Source organism: Thalassophryne amazonica, chromosome 23 (assembly GCF_902500255.1).
Source record: "Thalassophryne amazonica chromosome 23, fThaAma1.1, whole genome shotgun sequence".
NCBI classification, from domain to species: domain Eukaryota; kingdom Metazoa; phylum Chordata; class Actinopteri; order Batrachoidiformes; family Batrachoididae; genus Thalassophryne; species Thalassophryne amazonica.
This window is the reverse complement of record NC_047125.1, coordinates 33,681,817-33,699,847: the sequence shown is the minus strand read 5'-3', so window position 1 is coordinate 33,699,847 and position 18,031 is coordinate 33,681,817. Positions and strand designations below refer to the sequence as shown.

General features: G+C 40.8%; 2 long non-coding RNA genes across 2 annotated transcripts; one reads left to right on the top strand and one right to left on the bottom strand.

Moving 5' to 3' along the window:
- The first annotated feature begins 1,500 nt into the window (after positions 1-1,500).
- On the top strand, positions 1,501-11,454 carry LOC117505327. The gene is made up of 3 exons (XR_004559071.1): positions 1,501-1,614; positions 4,067-4,069; positions 11,444-11,454. It is a non-coding gene; the product is annotated as an uncharacterized LOC117505327 (long non-coding RNA).
- Positions 11,455-11,956: 502 nt separating this feature from the next.
- On the bottom strand, positions 11,957-13,470 carry LOC117505325. Its single transcript, XR_004559069.1, has 3 exons — positions 13,415-13,470; positions 13,235-13,304; positions 11,957-12,032 (listed from the first exon to the last, which is right to left on the bottom strand). It is a non-coding gene; the product is annotated as an uncharacterized LOC117505325 (long non-coding RNA).
- Between the last annotated feature and the right edge of the window lie 4,561 nt (positions 13,471-18,031).

Here is an 18,031-nt window from a genome sequence, read left to right as displayed (position 1 = left end):
CAAAGTGTTGATGGTTTTGTTTGTGGCTCCATGTTCATGTGTGTCTCTGCAGCTCTTCATCGTTGTTCTGAAACCACCATGAAGCCTCAAAGACCAGAGACCGATTCCATCTCAGGTCTGATCTTCATCAGCGCTCTGACCATCATCATCATCAACAAACAGCAAACGTCTGAGAGGAAGGAGATCATGTCAAAGTCTGTGACAACATGAAATAAAACGTTTCTCTTCATCAGCGCTCCACTTTTTGTGTCTTTATCAGAAAGAAGAAAACAACCACTGACAAAAATAAAAATACAACTTCATTTTATGTGACACAAACTCATGTTTGAGTGAAAAAAATCATTAATTCTGAGGAAACAAAGTGTAAAATAATGAACATTTTCATGTGCAACTATTTCATTTTATGTGAGATGAGTAAAAAAAAACATTAAATTTGAGGATAAGTATGAAAAATGAATATTTTCACATGTATTTTTTGTCACATATGAAAATAAAGTCATGATCTTTAATTACATATGAAAATACACATTCTAAATTACTTCATAATTATTTAATTAGAAATGACAAGGTTCCTGTGTGTGTGTCCTCCTGGTGGTTGTGTCTCTCCTGCGTCCGTGTGATCAGTCCTCTCTCTGTGTGTTGTCCACCGTGTTGGGTTTCCCGTGTCTTCTGGATTGCACTCCGTTCGTGATTGATTTCCACGCTGATTTTGTTTGTACGTTCCTGGACTTTGTTTTTGGATATTGTTTAGTGCTTTTTGTAGTGTGATTGTTGTTTGCCTCATTTGGTGTTCGTTTTGTTGTTTATTCATGTTTAAGTTCTCCGTTGGGTTATTGTATCTTGTACTTGGATTCATATTTTGGTTCTGTTACTGTTTTGGGTGTGTCCGGTTGTTATGTCTGTGCATTTATTTGTCTCTGATGTTGACGCATGTGTAGTCATGTCTGTCTCCCGTGTGGGTCCGTGTGATGTTCTGGTGTGTGTGTAGTTTGCAGTTGATCCTGTCTGACTGGTACTGACCAGTCTTATTGACAGATTTCGTGTATCATGTGACATTTTTTTCTGACATATTGAGCTGTTGCTCCTGTTATAACCAGGTATAATGATCCACTCACTAATGTGTCAAAATCTAGGTCAAGACTTCAGTAACATGTCAACCAATACCTGTATTGATCCAAAGTGAATCACATCATCTCTGAGATACCAACATGTGACACGTTAAATAAGAGGTTGTAGGTAAATGGACTGCATTTATATAACACTTTTCCATCTGCATCATATGCTCAAAGCGCTTTACAATTACACCTCACATTCACCCATTCACACTCACACACCGATGTCAGGGTGCTGCCATACCAAGATGTTCACTACACATTGGGAGCAACTTGGAGATTCAGGAAAAGAAAAGAAAGAAGAAAAATTCCACACAAACACTGTGTTTGTGTGGAATTTTTCTTTTCAGACACGATAACTCCAACACTAAGAATACCGACCTATGTGGAGGTGATGGTCTAGTGGTTAAGCGTTGGGCTTGAGACCAGAGGATCCTCAGTTCAAATCCCAGTCTGACCGGAAAATCACCAAAGACCCTTGGGGAAGGTCCTGAATCCCCAAGTTGGGGACTAACACACTGGAGTGTTAGTCAGATTGGAGTGTTCGTCACACCAAGGTGTTAGTCAAAATGGAGTGTTTGTCACACCAAGGTGTTAGTCAGATTGGAGTGTTTGTCACACCAGGGTGCTAGTCAGATTGGAGTGTTAGTCACACCGGGGTGTTAGTCAGATTGGAGTGTTAGTCACACCGGGGTGTTAGTCAGATTGGAGTGTTCATCACACCGGGGTCTTAGTCGCACTGGAGTGTTAGTCACAACAGGGTGTTAGTCACATTGGAGTGTTCATCACACCGGGGTGTTAGTCAGATTGGAGTGTTAGTCACACCGGGGTGTTAGTCAGATTGGAGTGTTAGTCACACCGGGGTGTTAGTCACACTGGAGTGTTTGTCACACCAAGGTGTTAGTCAGAATGCAGTGTTAGTCCCACCGGGGTGTTAGCCAGATTGGAGTGTTTGTCACACCAGGGTGCTAGTCAGATTGGAGTGTTAGTCACACTGGGGTGTTAGTCACACTGGAGTGTTAGTCACACTGGAGTGTTAGTCACACCGGGGTGTTAGTCACACTGGAGTGTTTGTCACACCAAGGTGTTAGTCAGAATGGAGTGCTTGTCACACCGGGGTGTTAGTCAGATTGGAGTGTTAGTCACACCGGGGTGTTAGTCATACTGGAGTGTTAGTCAGATTGGAGTGTTAGTCACACTGGAGTGTTTGTCACACCGGGGTGTTAGTCACACTAGAGTGTTGTCACACCAAGGTGTTAGTCAGAATGGAGTGCTTGTCACACCGGGGTGTTAGTCAGATTGGAGTGTTAGTCACACCGGGGTGTTAGTCATACTGGAGTGTTAGTCAGATTGGAGTGTTAGTCACACTGGAGTGTTTGTCACACCGGGGTGTTAGTCACACTGGAGTGTTAGTCACACCGGGGTGTTAGTCACACTGGAGTGTTAGTCAGATTGGAGTGTTAGTCACACTGGAGTGTTTGTCACACCGGGGTGTTAGTCACACTAGAGTGTTGTCACACCGGGGTGTTAGCCAGATTGGAGTGTTAGTCACACCGGGGTGTTAGTCACACTGGAGTGTTAGTCACACCGGGGTGTTAGTCAGATTGGAGTGTTAGTCACACTGGAGTGTTTGTCACACCAGGGTGTTACCCAGATTGGAGTGTTTGTCACACCAAGGTGTTAGTCAGAATGGAGTGTTAGTCACACCGGGCTGTTAGCCAGATTGGAGTGTTTGTCACACCAGGGTGTTAGTCAGATTGGAGTGTTCATCACACCAGGGTGTTAGTCAGACTGGAGTGTTACTCACACTGGAGTGTTAGTCAGATTGGAATGTTCGTCACAACAAGGTGTTAGTCAAAATGGAGTGTTTGTCACACCGGGATGTTAGTCAGATTGGAGTGTTCATCACACCGGGGTGTTAGTCAGATTGGAGTGTTCATCACACCGGGGTCTTAGTCACACTGGAGTGTTAGTCGCACTAGAGTGTTAGTCAGATTGGAGTGTTCATCACACTGGGGTCTTAGTCGCACTGGAGTGTTAGTCACACCAGGGTGTTAGTCAGATTGGAGTGTTAGTCACACCGGGGTGTTACTCAGATTGGAGTGGTCCTCACACCGGGGTCTTAGTCGCACTGGAGTGTTAGTCAGATTGGAGTGTTCATCACACCGGGGTCTTAGTCGCACTGGAGTGTTAGTCACACCAAGGTGTTAGTCAGAATGCAGTGTTAGTCACACCAGGGTGTTAGCCAGATTGGAGTGTTTGTCACACCGGGGTGCTAGTCAGATTGGAGTGTTAGTCACACCGGGGTGTTAGTCACACCGGGGTGTTAGTCACACCAGAGTGTTAGTCACACTGGAGTGTTAGTCACACTGGAGTGTTAGTCAGACTGGAGTGTTAGTCACACCAAGGTGTTAGTCAGAATGCAGTGTTAGTCACACCGGGGTGTTAGCCAGATTGGAGTGTTTGTCACACCAGGGTGCTAGTCAGATTGGAGTGTAGTCACACCGGGGTGTTAGTCAGATTGGAGTGTTAGTCACACCGGGGTGTTAGTCAGATTGGAGTGTTAGTCACACTGGAGTGTTTGTGACACCGGGGTGTTAGTCAGATTGGAGTGTTAGTCACTCTGGAGTGTTTGTCACACTGGGGTGTTGGTCAGATTGAAGTGTTTGTCACACCTTTCTTTCTGTATTATGTGCTCTTTAATTTGCCATTTTTGTACATTGTTGTTGTGTACTTTTTATTATTGGTCTTTATTCTTTTATTACTCACTCATCTTCAACCGCTTAGTCCAATTAAGGGTCACGGGGGCTGGAGCTTATCCCAACAGTCACAGAGTGCAAGGCGGGGTACATCCTGGACAGGACAGTCACAGCACCTCCACACCTAATAAAAAAAAACTAAAGAATAAAACAGCGACTTATGTTCCGGAAGCTCAGGTAATGTAAGTAAATCAGTTGGTCATAACAGAGTAGAGTTACTGCCTCCGAGATGGAGCCAAGTCCACATTTAAAGTAAGAGGAAATATAAACACTCAAGCAAACTATACGTGTATGTACCTCAAATATGTACTTTAGTGCAGTACTTGAGTCACTGTATTTACTCTCCACCACTGCGCCGTTCATCAAAGAGACCTACGAGTGGGTTCAGGCGGCTGTTTGCTGAATGACTCAAACATGATGGAGTTCATTTTTATGAGACATGTAGAATCGTGTGGACATGGGCTGGAATATTCTGGTGCAGATCAGGATTAAAACGGTTGATTCAGGAGTTTTGAACCTTATCATGTTTTTCAAATAACTGAATTTCGATGTTAATGTGTAAGTTTCATATGTAATAACATGATGCATGAATGAATTTTTGGGGGTAACAAATGTTAAGATGCTCATTATTTAGCTTTTTTAAACTAACATGAACTTGTTGTGAAAGTGTCATGACACGGACCCACAACGGGGCGTTAATGAACGGACAATGGATAAGCCAAAAGTAACAATTTAATGTTGTGAATCACACAACGACGTACAGACAATAACAATATAGTGACTGTCAATCATACACCAGGTGACGTGTGGGCAGGCTCGACGATAGAAGACGCCTGGCGAGGAGAGAACGCCGGATCCACACAGCTTCCACTGCCAACGGAGCTGAAGAACACCGGAGCCGCCAAGCCCTGCGACCCAGGTGGCCGCTGTCTTCAGCAGTCAGACCCGGTACTGCTGGCAGAGAACAGAGACAGTCCAGATGAGTGTGAAGTCGCACACTCAGTAATCCCACAGTCTGTATTCAGTAAGGAGGGAAAACCTCCACCTCCAATCACACACTCGTGCAGCTCCTGTCTAACCACTTATCTGGTTGGGGTGTGAAGCGAAGCCGTCGCTGATCACACCAACGCCAATCCCACAGATAAGGACACACCACAGGGAAAACGGCTGCAAAGGAAGTTCAGATTATTACTCATGTTTTGAGTCAGCAGAGAAATTACCTGATTGGTAGTTGATTCTCGGCGAGGAGGTGGAGTCGCAGTCTGGCCTTTATGGAGATGGTGATGAGTGGCTGAGTGACAGCTGGTGCTGATGAAGAGTGACAGCTGTCACTCCCAGTGGCTCCGGCGCCCCCTCGTGCTTGAAGCCCGCACTCCAAGAGGGCGCCATCTGGTGGTGGTGGGCCAGCAGTAGTACCTCCTCTTCAGCGGCCACACAACAGAACTGTGTCAATTAAAATTAAGCTCAAAGTGAGAAAACTGGTACAAAATGAGATTTTTTATTTTTTCTTTAATATTCCACATGGAGCGCTCCAGCTCTTTCTGACAGATACACAAAACAGTCGAGAGACATTTTATTTCATGCTGTCACATGATCTCGTTCCTCTCAGATGTTTTGTGTTGATGTGCTGTTTTTGGAGCAGCTGTGGTGATGATGACTATGATAATGAAGATGGTGATGATGGCAATGATCTGGATGATGATGGTGATGACAATGATGGTCTGGATGTTGATGGTGATGATGATGACGACAACGATTGTCTGGATGGTGATGACGCTAACAATGATGGTCTGGATCATGGTGATGATGATGATGGCAATGATGGTCTGGACAATGATGGTAATGATGATGATAATGACGACAATGATGGTTTGGATTATGATGATGATGATGATGGTGATGATAATGATGATGATGGCACTGATGTTCTGGATGATGATGATGATGGTGATGATGATCTGGATGATGGTGATGACAATGATTGTCTGGATGATGATGGTGATGATGATAACAATGATGGTCTGGATGATGATGGTGATGATGATAACAATGATGGTCTGGATGATGATGATGATGATGACAATGATTGTCTGGATGGTGACGATAATGATGGTCTGGATCATGGTGATGATGATGATGGCAATGATGGTAATGATGATGATAATGACGACAATGATGGTTTGGATTATGGTGATGATGATGATGATGGTGATGATGATGGTGATGATAATGATGATGATGGCGATGATGATCTGGATGATGGTAATGACAATGATTGTCTGGATGATGATGGTAATGATGATAACAGTGATGGTCTGGATGATGATGGTGATGATGATAATGATGGTCTGGATGATGATGATGATGATGATGACAATGATTGTCTGGATGGTGATGGTGGTGGTGATGATGATGATTATGATGGTGATGACAAAGATGGTCTGGATGGTGATGGTGGTGGTGATGATGATGATTATGATGGTGATGACAAAGATGGTCTGGATGATGATGGTGATGATGACGATGGCACTGATGATCTGGATGATGACGATGGGACTGATGATCTGGATGATGATGATGGCGATGATGATCTGGATGATGGTGATGACAATGATTGTCTGGATGATGATGGTGATGATGATCTGGATGATGATGGTGATGATGATCTGGATGATGACGGCACTGATGATCTGGATGATGATGATGGCGATGATGATCTGGATGATGGTGATGACAATGATTGTCTGGATGATGATGGTGATGACAATGATTGTCTGGATGATGATGGTGATGATAAGAATGATTGTCTGGATGATGATGGTGATGATGATAACAATAAAGGTCTGGATGATGATGGTGACAATGATTTTCTGGATGATGATGGTGGTGATGACGATGATGATGATGGTCTGGATAATGATTGTGATAATGATGGTCTGGATGATGATGGTGACAATGATGACGGTGATGATGATGATGATGATGATGGTGATGATGATCTGGATGATGATGGTGATGATGATCTGGATGATGATGGTGATGATGATCTGGATGATGACGGCACTGATGATCTGGATGATGGTGATGACAATGATTGTCTGGATGATGATGGTGATGACAATGATTGTCTGGATGATGATGGTGATGATAAGAATGATTGTCTGGATGATGATGGTGACGATGATAACAATAAAGGTCTGGATGATGATGGTGACAATGATTTTCTGGATGATGATGGTGGTGATGACGATGATGATGATGGTCTGGATAATGATTGTGATAATGATGGTCTGGATGATGATGATGATGATTGTCTGGATGATGATGGTGATGATGATCTGGATGATGATGGTGGTGATGATCTGGATGATGACGGCACTGATGATCTGGATGATGGTGATGACAATGATTGTCTGGATGATGATGGTGATGACAATGATTGTCTGGATGATGATGGTGATGATAAGAATGATTGTCTGGATGATGATGGTGATGATGATAACAATAAAGGTCTGGATGATGATGGTGACAATGATTGTCTGGATGATGATGGTGGTGATGACGATGATGATGATGGTCTGGATAATGATTGTGATAATGATGGTCTGGATGATGATGGTGACAATGATGACGGTGATGATGATGATGATGATGATGACAATGATTGTCTGGATGATGATGGTGGTGATGACGATGATTATGATGGTGATGACAAAGATGGTCTGGATAATGATTGTGATAATGATGGTCTGGATGATGATGGTGGTGACAATGATGATGGTGATGATGATGATGATGATGGTGATGACAAAGATGGTCTGGATGATGATGATAATGATGGTGATGATGATGATGGTCTGGATAATGATTGTGATAATGATGGTCTGGATGATGATGGTGACAATGATGACGGTGATGATGATGATGACAATGATTGTCTGGATGGTGATGGTGATGATTGTCTAGATAATGATTATGATAATGATGGTCTGGATGATGATGGTGATGATGAAGACAATGATTTTCTGGATGGTGATGGTGATGATGATGGTGATGACAATGACGACAATGATGGTCTGGATGAAGGTGATGGTCATGACAATGACAGTGATGGTCTGGATGATGATGGTGATGATGATAATGATGATCCTGGATGATGATGGTGATGTTGATGATGATGATGACAATGACAATGATGGTCTAGATGATGCTGCTGCTGAGGATAATAATAATAATAATAGCAATGACCACCAGGTGGGGTGTCTTCTTCTCCTTCAGCATGGATCATCTCCTTTGAAGGATTTAGTGGAGCTTCTCCAGCATGTTCCTCATGTGACTCCTCCTTTACTTCAGCTGATGGCTCGTATTCATTGGGGTCTTCAGTCTGAAACTGTGCAGGTCTGGGATCATCATCAGGTGCAGGCTGGACAGAAACAAAGTCTGTGGAAGACATAAGAACAGGTACTGCATCATGAATTAATAACGACAATTAATCACTAATATTCCAAATTTCTACATTTTAAATAATTGCATGAAATGTCCAGAATATAAAATTAGTCTGAGGACAAATTATTATTGACAGTTATTACTTCTGCCGTTGTTTATCTGATTGTTTGACTTTTAGTAGGATAACTCAAAAAGTAATGAACAGATTTCAGTGATAACGGCCCATGAAAATAAGGGAGTAAGTTTTGGTGGTGATCTGGAGTATATTGTGGAACTGAGATCCAGATGAATGTTTGGCACATAGCTACATGTACCTCAAAAACCTGTGAGAGGATGTTAGTGAGATATGGTGCACAGATGGATAATGTCTTCGAGCCGGAACGTGTGTGGTCTTGATGGCGATGTGTGTGCTTTTTTTTTTTTTGTGTGTGTATTTGTTCTGGAAAACAGTCCACTGTGCAAGTCCAAGAAAAACTCTTTAAATGATTTGTTTTGCCCAAATACTCCAAAAATGACAGATTTTTAATTTTAAGATTATCTGATTTCATGAGAATACACTTTAATATTTTTAGTTTGGCCAAATTTTATAGAAAAGCCACATTGTGATCAGTGTTGACCATTTAAAATCAAACTAGAAGATCTCCAGATCGTTTATGGAGTCATGGTTATTTCTCTGACATATCTCATGGAGATAAACACTGCTTTTACACAGTATTTCTTTTATAAATGTTTGTGGTGATAAAGTGCCGCTTAAAGCCGGTAGCATATAAAATCTCATCTCAGCTGTTTTGATAACTGTTGTAATTTAAAACTTGCAAATATGGATGGATGGATAGCTTTATTATCATTGTCATTACAACAACGAGATTTCCACACTCACATTCCACAGACAAACAGCAATTAATCCACAATTATTACTTGTTTACCGTAATAATGGCACACATCAGAATTAAGACAACACATATACATTTGACATTGTTATGTGCACTAAACTTGAAACAGTCCGTTTTCCAAATGAGGCGATGTGAGTGTGTGTAGCCGCTGGCAGCTTGGGGGGAAACGGTTACCTGCTGCAGCTAAAAACCACGCAGCCCCCTTCAATTTTTCTAATATTTAATATTAGAAAAATTGAAGTTCTTTCAGCTTCTCCCCGTTTGCTTGGGGTCGTCACAACAGATCTGCATGTTGATTTGGCACAAGTTTTACACCGGATAGCCTTGCTGATGCAACACCACATTACCTGGAGAACAGGCACCGGGTGGTCTTGAACCAGGAACCTTCTGTTTTGAAAACAAGTGCACTAAGAGTGTTAAAACCAACCAGAAGCCCTTCAGGTCAAAACACAAAAATGTGTTAATATAAGGACGAGATGAGCGGACACAAGTTTGTGTTGATAGTTTGTTGTCGACACAACAATCAGAATGTAATTACCGTCGTCTTTGTTGGCGTGATTTTGTGCTGGAGCTCCATCACTCAGAGCCAGAAGGCCAAAGAGCAGAAACACAGCACAGAATTTCATTTTCTGAAAAATATAAAGATGGGGAAAATATAAAAATGTGCCTGTAGGCCCCTCATCATCTCGTTGGATTTGCGTCCAAGTTAAAATGTTGCACTCACCTTTTATGTGACATCGTCTTCAGGTAAAAACACAGTCAACAGATTGATGCCTTCTGCAGGAACGAGCTCCACTCTGACTGACTTATTCACCAAATACAAACTCTTCAGGTCCTGATTTACATATTGTTTTCAGCATTTGTACTGAAGCCGACTGCAGAGTTCATCCAATGAAACGCTTCCAAATATTTAACTTTGTTCCAAAATGTATGTATGACATGCTGTATGTACCTTACACAGGGTGCCTGAAGACATTCAACCAGGTCTGTTCTGGTCCTTGTTTTCAGTCCGGGGAAATAATAATCTGTCTGTACACTGTTGATCTTTAACACTACTTATCAGTGCTCCAGGAAATGTTCAATACTTGTAATAAAATAAACACAGTGATACGTCTGGACACGTGTGGTGGAAAAAGCCAACGCCTGCTGTAGTGACCCCGAGTGAAACGAGGGAGAAGCCAAGGGTTTGTGTAAATGCAAAAAACTAAACAACAACAACAAAAAATCTAATTTCTATGTTTTTAGACAACAGAAAAAGCACCAACTATTATTCATTGACTTAAACTGTACCAAACTAGGGGGAGAATTAATTGTGTTTAACTGACTAAATATTGATGCAAGTCATGCTATATCTTAAATTAAATTAAATATAAATAAAATATGTCCTGTAATAATTCCTACAAAGGTCATTATCTTGTCAGTTATCTTGGTCGCTTTGCATGAAAGTCATTTTCTTTCAAAATTGTGCTCCAAATGGTTTGATTTGTTGGTGAAATTAACCTCCAGGAAAAATGTATTTTCTTTGGTTGACCAAGACATGTTGAGGAAGATGATTGGAGCAGTTGTCCTTAGAAAAGACCTTTGTAGGATTTGTTACCATTTTTATGGGTTCTGGGTTTTTTTTTTTTTTTGCGAGGGTGGAGTCACCCTGTTTAAACACAAAGACAACACGTATATCACCTAAACCCACAAGAAGATCACTGATCAAAGTTATGGGGCACAGAAACTGACCCACCTCCCACTCCGCTGGCTGGGACTCAAACTAATGAGGAAAAAAATGCTTTCAATGTGTGGAAATTTTCCATTTGTCTTTTTGTAGAAAAGGAGAACAGCAGCAGAGTTTAAAAGTTCATAAAATTGTTCTCTGTTCTTCTCTTATCAGTGACAGCATAAATGTGACATTTTCTGGGTAAAAGCAACAGGAAGTATCAGATTACATCACTTATATTATTAATGACAGGTAATTAAAAACTTTGTTGACTGAACTGTATATCAGTTGTGTTTTTATTGTTGTCAGTGGTTGTTTTCTTCTTTCTGATAAAGACACCAAAAAGTGGAGCGCTGATGAAGACACAAACATTTTATTTCATGTTGTCACAGACTCTGACATGATCTCCTTCCTCTCAGATGTTTGCTGTTTGTTGATGATGATGATGGTCAGAGTGTTGATGATCAGACTGGAATTGGTCTCTGGTCTTTGAGGCTTCATGGTGATTTCAGAACAACGATGAAGATCTGCAGAGACACACATGAACATGGAGCCACAAACAAACAGCCATCAACACTTTGGACTGGAATAAGTTCTAACTAGCCTCGTTGTCTCTGTGAGACCTCATGGAACAAACACCATGATTCTAAAATACAACAACTTATGGATGTGACCTACAGGCAGGATGTCTGCAGGGAGCTTATTGATCTTCAGCCTTCTCGTCTTCTTCAGACTCATCATTTTCCTCATTGTCATGTTTGTCGGGTATCTCCTCATCTTTGGCATCGTCTGGTCTCCCCTCATCTTCGACATCGTCTGGTCTCCCCTCATCTTCGGCATCGTCTGGTCTCCCCTCATCTTCGGCATCGTCTGGTCTCCCCTCATCTTCAGCATCGTCAGGTGTCCCCTCATCTTCAGGTTCATGTTTTGCTTGGTCATCTTCTCCTTCAATGCTAACTACCTCATTTTCAGGACTTGGTGGAGCTTCTTCAACATGTTCCTCATGTGTCTCGTCCTCTTCTCTAACTGGTTCTTTGTATTTAAAGTGGGTCTTCAATTAGAAATTTTGCAGGTGAGGGATCATCATCAGTAACAGCCTCCACTGTAACCAAATCTGTGGAAACCACAAAGACAATTATTAATCTTTAATTATGAATATATTGTTCACATTTCAATTGTTTACAATTAAGTAAGACCATAAAATTGTAAAATTCTCACATTAACCTTACTCAAAATCCAAGTAGCTTTAAAATAAACATTTTGAACAAAAGCCATTGATATTTTGTTTAATTGTATCAAATCAGTTTGTGATTGGTTGAGAGCTGTTTAATGCCAGATCAGAAACAGTTAACATTTGCTTTCAAAGCTCTTTAATCCAAACAGTTATTGATATAGAACAGTTGGAGAAGTGTCGCACCTTTCAAAATGCTTCTTGAAGAGGAAAAAAAGTATATATATATATACACACACACACACACACACACATATATGTGTGTGTGTGTGTGTGTGTGTGTCTGTGTGTGTGTGAGACGGTCCGCGCCATTCTGTAGCGGGGCGGGCCCATAATCAGGGGCACCTGGGCCCGGTGTCCCTGTCTCTTATTTAAGTGGGCCCAACTAATTCATTTTGTTCTCTCCCTCTCTCTAGGACGTCTCGCTGCGCCGACCGGTAACAGAGCGCCTTTTTACACAGCTGCACATTTTGCACCTTTTAACTTATTGACTTAAACTATTGTAAATAAATACTTATATTTTTCTAATCCTCTCGTTTGTGTCTCCTCCTTGTCACTGTCCTCTGAGCCACAGGCATGTCACTATATATATATATATATATATATATATATATATATAATATAATAATAATATTATTATAATATAATATACTAATCCTAACCCTATATATATATATAATATATATATATATATATATATATATATATATATATATATATATATAATAATAATATTATTATAATATAATATACTAACCCTAACCCTATATATATATATATATATATATATATATATATAATATATATTTCACTTTATATCACAATGTTTCCCTTCAAGCAAGTTTAACAAGGGTCAAAAACTCAGTGTAGCACATGTGCGCACCATAGTGTGTGCTGATACTAACATAAGCAGTGTATTGGAAGTTATTTAAGTCAGAGGAGCCGATTGTTGACTCACAGCTTTGGAAACACTGATAGTAAAAATGGCAGTGTTTTTATTTATTTATTTATTTTTTTAATTAGCTAATAACATTTTTCTGTGAGTTCATTAACTCATACGACACATGTGACATTTTTCACTTTACCTTCTACTGGTGCTGCTTTGGTCACAGCCAGAAAAGCAAAGAGCACGAACACAACGTAGAACTTCATTGTCTAAAAGATCATTTATAAAGAGGAAAAATGTAATTAGAAATAGTCTGTGAGCATCTCATCATGAATGTTGTTGAGTCTGTGCTGGTATGAAGATAAAATGTTTCACTCACCTTTAGTTTGCCGTCGACAGACTGATGCCTTCAACTCCAGTCAGAATATTTATATCCTCTTCAGCTCCTGATTAACATATTTGTTCACTGTTTGCACTGATGTGGCACCACAGTTTGTCCAGTGAGACGTTTCCACACCTTGTGCTGAGCTCCAGGGTGGATGACGCACTGTATGGCCACCAACCCGCAGAGAGACTGAGTGACTGAAAATTACCAACATTTAAATGAGTCCTTCCTGCTCCTGTTCTTTCAGTTCTGGGAAATGCTGAATGCAGAAAAACTTTTGCAGGTAATTTACACAAACCACAAATCCAAACTGTGAATTTTCAGTTGTGTTATGAAAAAAATCTGTCTGAAAGTGTGATTGTTTGTCCTTGTTTCCTGAACAGTGATATATATATATGTATATATATATATATATATATATATATATGTATATGTATGTATATATATATGTATATGTATATATATATATGTATATGTATGTATATATATATGTATATATATATATATATATATATGTATATGTATGTATATATATATGTATATGTATGTATATATATATGTATATGTATGTATATATATATGTATATGTATGTATATATATATGTATATGTATATGTATGTATATGTATATGTATATATTATTGTGCAATAATAATGCAATTTTGACTGAAAAATGCGACGTTTATCATAAAATTTAATGAAATGAAATTGAACTGGAAACTTGTGGGCATTCATGCTTAAACAATTTGCTGATTCATTCCAGAAAAAAATGGATATTTTTATGGTTCTAGCTTCCCACTGAGATGAGAGTCTCTATGTAATTAACTTCTGCAGCAGATAGGTCAAAGGTCGAGGTTCTCAAAGATGTACCCTGAAAAGACACATTTTCCCCTGATATCTCCGCAACCAGGAGGGCAAGAGGGGCAATCTGATGCTTGTATCCATCAGCTGTTCATTTTAGATTAAATCGTTCCAGTGATGTCATGATGATGTCACTAAAACACCATAAATGACATCACTGCACTCTGAAGAATGCATTTCCTGGACCTCTGCAAACATCAGGGCGGAAATGTATGGTGGCCATCCCAGGGTGGTTGTTGTAGTCAGGTTGGAATTAATGAAGTATTACACAGGCGCCAACATTTAAAATGCTCCAGTTTTGGTAAAAAGTGATGCAAATATGGTTGAGTTGATAGGGTTTTAAAAAGGATTAGTTTGCACCATGTGTCAAGCTTACTTATCAAAAAACTGTGTAGCATATGTCACGTCATAAATGGATGTTGACCTTCTTCGACCTTTACGTTGGAGACCAAAAATTCAACACGGTCAAAACTAATCCATTTATACATCCAATTTGCTCAAGCAGTAATTTTGATCACTTTTTTCCAAACTGGAAAAGCTTTAACTTTTGACCCCTGTACAATATGTATTCTTGCTGTTTTTACGCCATAATTCCATAACATTCAATCATAATTAGTCCAAACTATACCTCTTTGGAATATTTATGATCAGACTTCAGACAACTTTATTGATCCCAAAAAAGGGCAATTACGTTTACACTCCAATTACCTCAGACAAGTTACAGCAATTAATCCACAATTACTACTTGTTTACCGTAATAATGGCACACATCAAAATTAAAGACAACACATACATTTGACATTGTTTATGTGCACTGAACTTGAAGTAGTCCATCTTCTGAATTGAGGCAAAGTGGGTGAAGGCCGCAGCAGGAGGGGCCCGCGCCGCCCAGCCTGGGGGTTGAAGGCTGCAGCAGTAAACAACCGCGCTGCCTTCGAGGTAGCAAGGAGGAAGCCAGGGTGGGGGGAGTAGAGAGACGGGGGGGTAGTAGGGATGGAGGGAGGGAGACATGCGTTGTGTGCAGATGATTTAAATTTCTGTCAATTTCTGTCCGTGTGTGTGTAAAGTCTGATGTTGCTAGGCAACAGCAGGCTGGGGGGGGGGGGTTAGATGAGAAGGGGGGGCAAATTCCTTCACCAAGGCAGTAGATCCTTCTGGGGGAAGAGCAGGGAATTTGGCCTTCAGGAGCCGATAAGGCTGCCATGTTGATGTTTGGCGGAGAGATACAGAATTCTATTTACTGCACCCCTGACCGTCGAGAGTCCATATTTATGAAGAATATTCTGTGGTCCTCAGCAGTACAATTCCTTTGCAATGCAGTGATTTGCTCTGAGATTCAATCCATTTTGCGTTTGAGTTCAAAAGTTCACGCAGTCTGAGATTATACAGCATTGCCCAACTCATTAATTATGACGGACTGATGAGGGGACAAAATTCTGGAAGCAGCCGTCTTGCTAATATTCCTGTGGATCAGGGCAGCGCACAAAACCAATCAGCACCAAACCTCCCACCATAAAGCGAATACGATGAATCCTCAACGTCTTCCACAGAGAGTGGAGCCACATGTCACACTACATTCTCTCAGGTGTCGAGAGCAAAGCCCGCTGGGTAGGTTCCATCAGGGCACGCAGGGTCCCCAAACCCTGATCTCCTTGTCGAAAACAAATGGTGTCAATGGCGTTGAGAGACCAGCTGATCAATTCCATGTTAATCCAAATCATAATTTGAAGAATTCACAGTCTGGTGGAAGCTGGACTTTGAAGGTCGGAAGCAGAGATAGAGAGCAGAAGGAGGAGAGGAGAGGGGAGGAATTCGACCGTCCTTGCCGGAAGTCCAAGCTGTTCAAATAATATGGTTAGTTTTCAGTATGATTGGAGCAGTTTTCAAAAGTGACCTCTGTGTAGAAAGCCTTTGATAATGCAAAATAAAACCGTTGTCTCAGGTCCTGCTGTCTTTCTTTTATTTATTTATTTTTTTTACAAATTATTCTGCACATTCTTGTTCTGTGAATGGTGGCGGGACTCAGCCACCCATTTAATGTTCAAAAACACCCTGTCATTTTATCAGTCAGAAATTTTTAATGATTTTGTTCAAATTTGCAGAGTGCGCAAACAATAAAAACAGACTCGACCCCTCAGGGTGTTTTAACAGAAGCTCCTGAGAATTCTCTGCACGAAAAACAAGTTCATTCATTCCCACTGAGTGTGGATGCAGGTTCAGGTGCTTCGTGCCCCTGCCACTGCATTACCCCACTACAGAACCACACAGACACACAGCCGCTCCATCCCCGTGAACACTGCACGAGCAGCACACTGGATCCTGCAGGGGGAAACACTCCACTTGGGTCTCGTGTTGATGTTCAGTTTGTCAGTGGTGTAGTACTGTAGCACCGGTCATACAGTAGCACATAAAAAATACCTACAATGTGTATTTAGTGAATTGTCTTGCATATCACTTCCTCTCTTGCCCCCATGTGGGTGTGTTGGTCAACAAATGATATATGGTGGCGTGCCAGAGCTTGCACACTTATATTCTTTCACTAAAAGCTGGGCCTAAAGTCCAGCACTGACTGATGCTGCACATAGAGGAAAGCCAGACGCACCACATGAGCAGGCCCACGTCTATTTGACTGTACGTAGCTTTCACCAGGCGTTTGCAGTGTTGTAATTTTAAAATGAAGGTACGATAGAGCTGTCATTCTTTCTTGTTCTTCTTTCTCTGTCAGATTACTGACATACAACCCCTGGCAATAATTATGGAATCACCGGCCTCGGAGGATGTTCATTCAGTTGTTTAATTTTGTAGAAAAAAAGCAGATCACAGACATGACACAAAACTAAAGTCATTTCAAATGGCAACTTTCTGGTTTTAAGAAACACTAAAAGAAATCAAGAAAAAAGATTGTGGCAGTCAGTAACGGTTACTTTTTTAGACCAAGCAGAGGAAAAAAAATATGGAATCACTCAATTCTGAGGAAAAAATTATGGAATCACCCTGTAAATTTTCAGCCCCAAAACTAACACCTGCATCAAATCAGATCTGCTTGTTAGTCTGCATCTAAAAAGGAGTGATCACACCTTGGAGAGCTGTTGCACCAAGTGGACTGACATGAATCATGGCTCCAACACGAGAGATGTCAATTGAAACAAAGGAGAGGATTATCAAACTCTTAAAAGAGTAAATCATCACGCAATGTTGCAAAAGATGTTGGTTGTTCACAGTCAGCTGTGTCTAAACTCTGGACCAAATACAAACAACATGGGAAGGTTGTTAAAGGCAAACATACTGGTAGACCAAGGAAGACATCAAAGTGTCAAGACAGAAAACTTAAAGCAATATGTCTCAAAAATCGAAAAATGTACAACAAAACAAATGAGGAACGAATGGGAGGAAACTGGAGTCAACGTCTGTGACCGAACTGTAAGAAACCGCCTAAAGGAAATGGGATTTACATACAGAAAAGCTAAACGAAAGCCATCATTAACACCTAACAAAAAAAACAAGGTTACAGTGGGCTAAAGAAAAGCAATTGTGGACTGTGGATGACTGGATGAAAGTCATATTCAGTGATGAATCTCAAATCTGCATTGGGCAAGGTGATGATGCTGGAACTTTTGTTTGGTGCCTTTCCAATGAGATTTATAAAGATGACTGCCTGAAGAGAACATGTAAATTTCCACAGTCATTGATGATATGGGGCTGCATGTCAGGTAAAGGCACTGGGGAGATGGCTGTCATTACATCATCAAT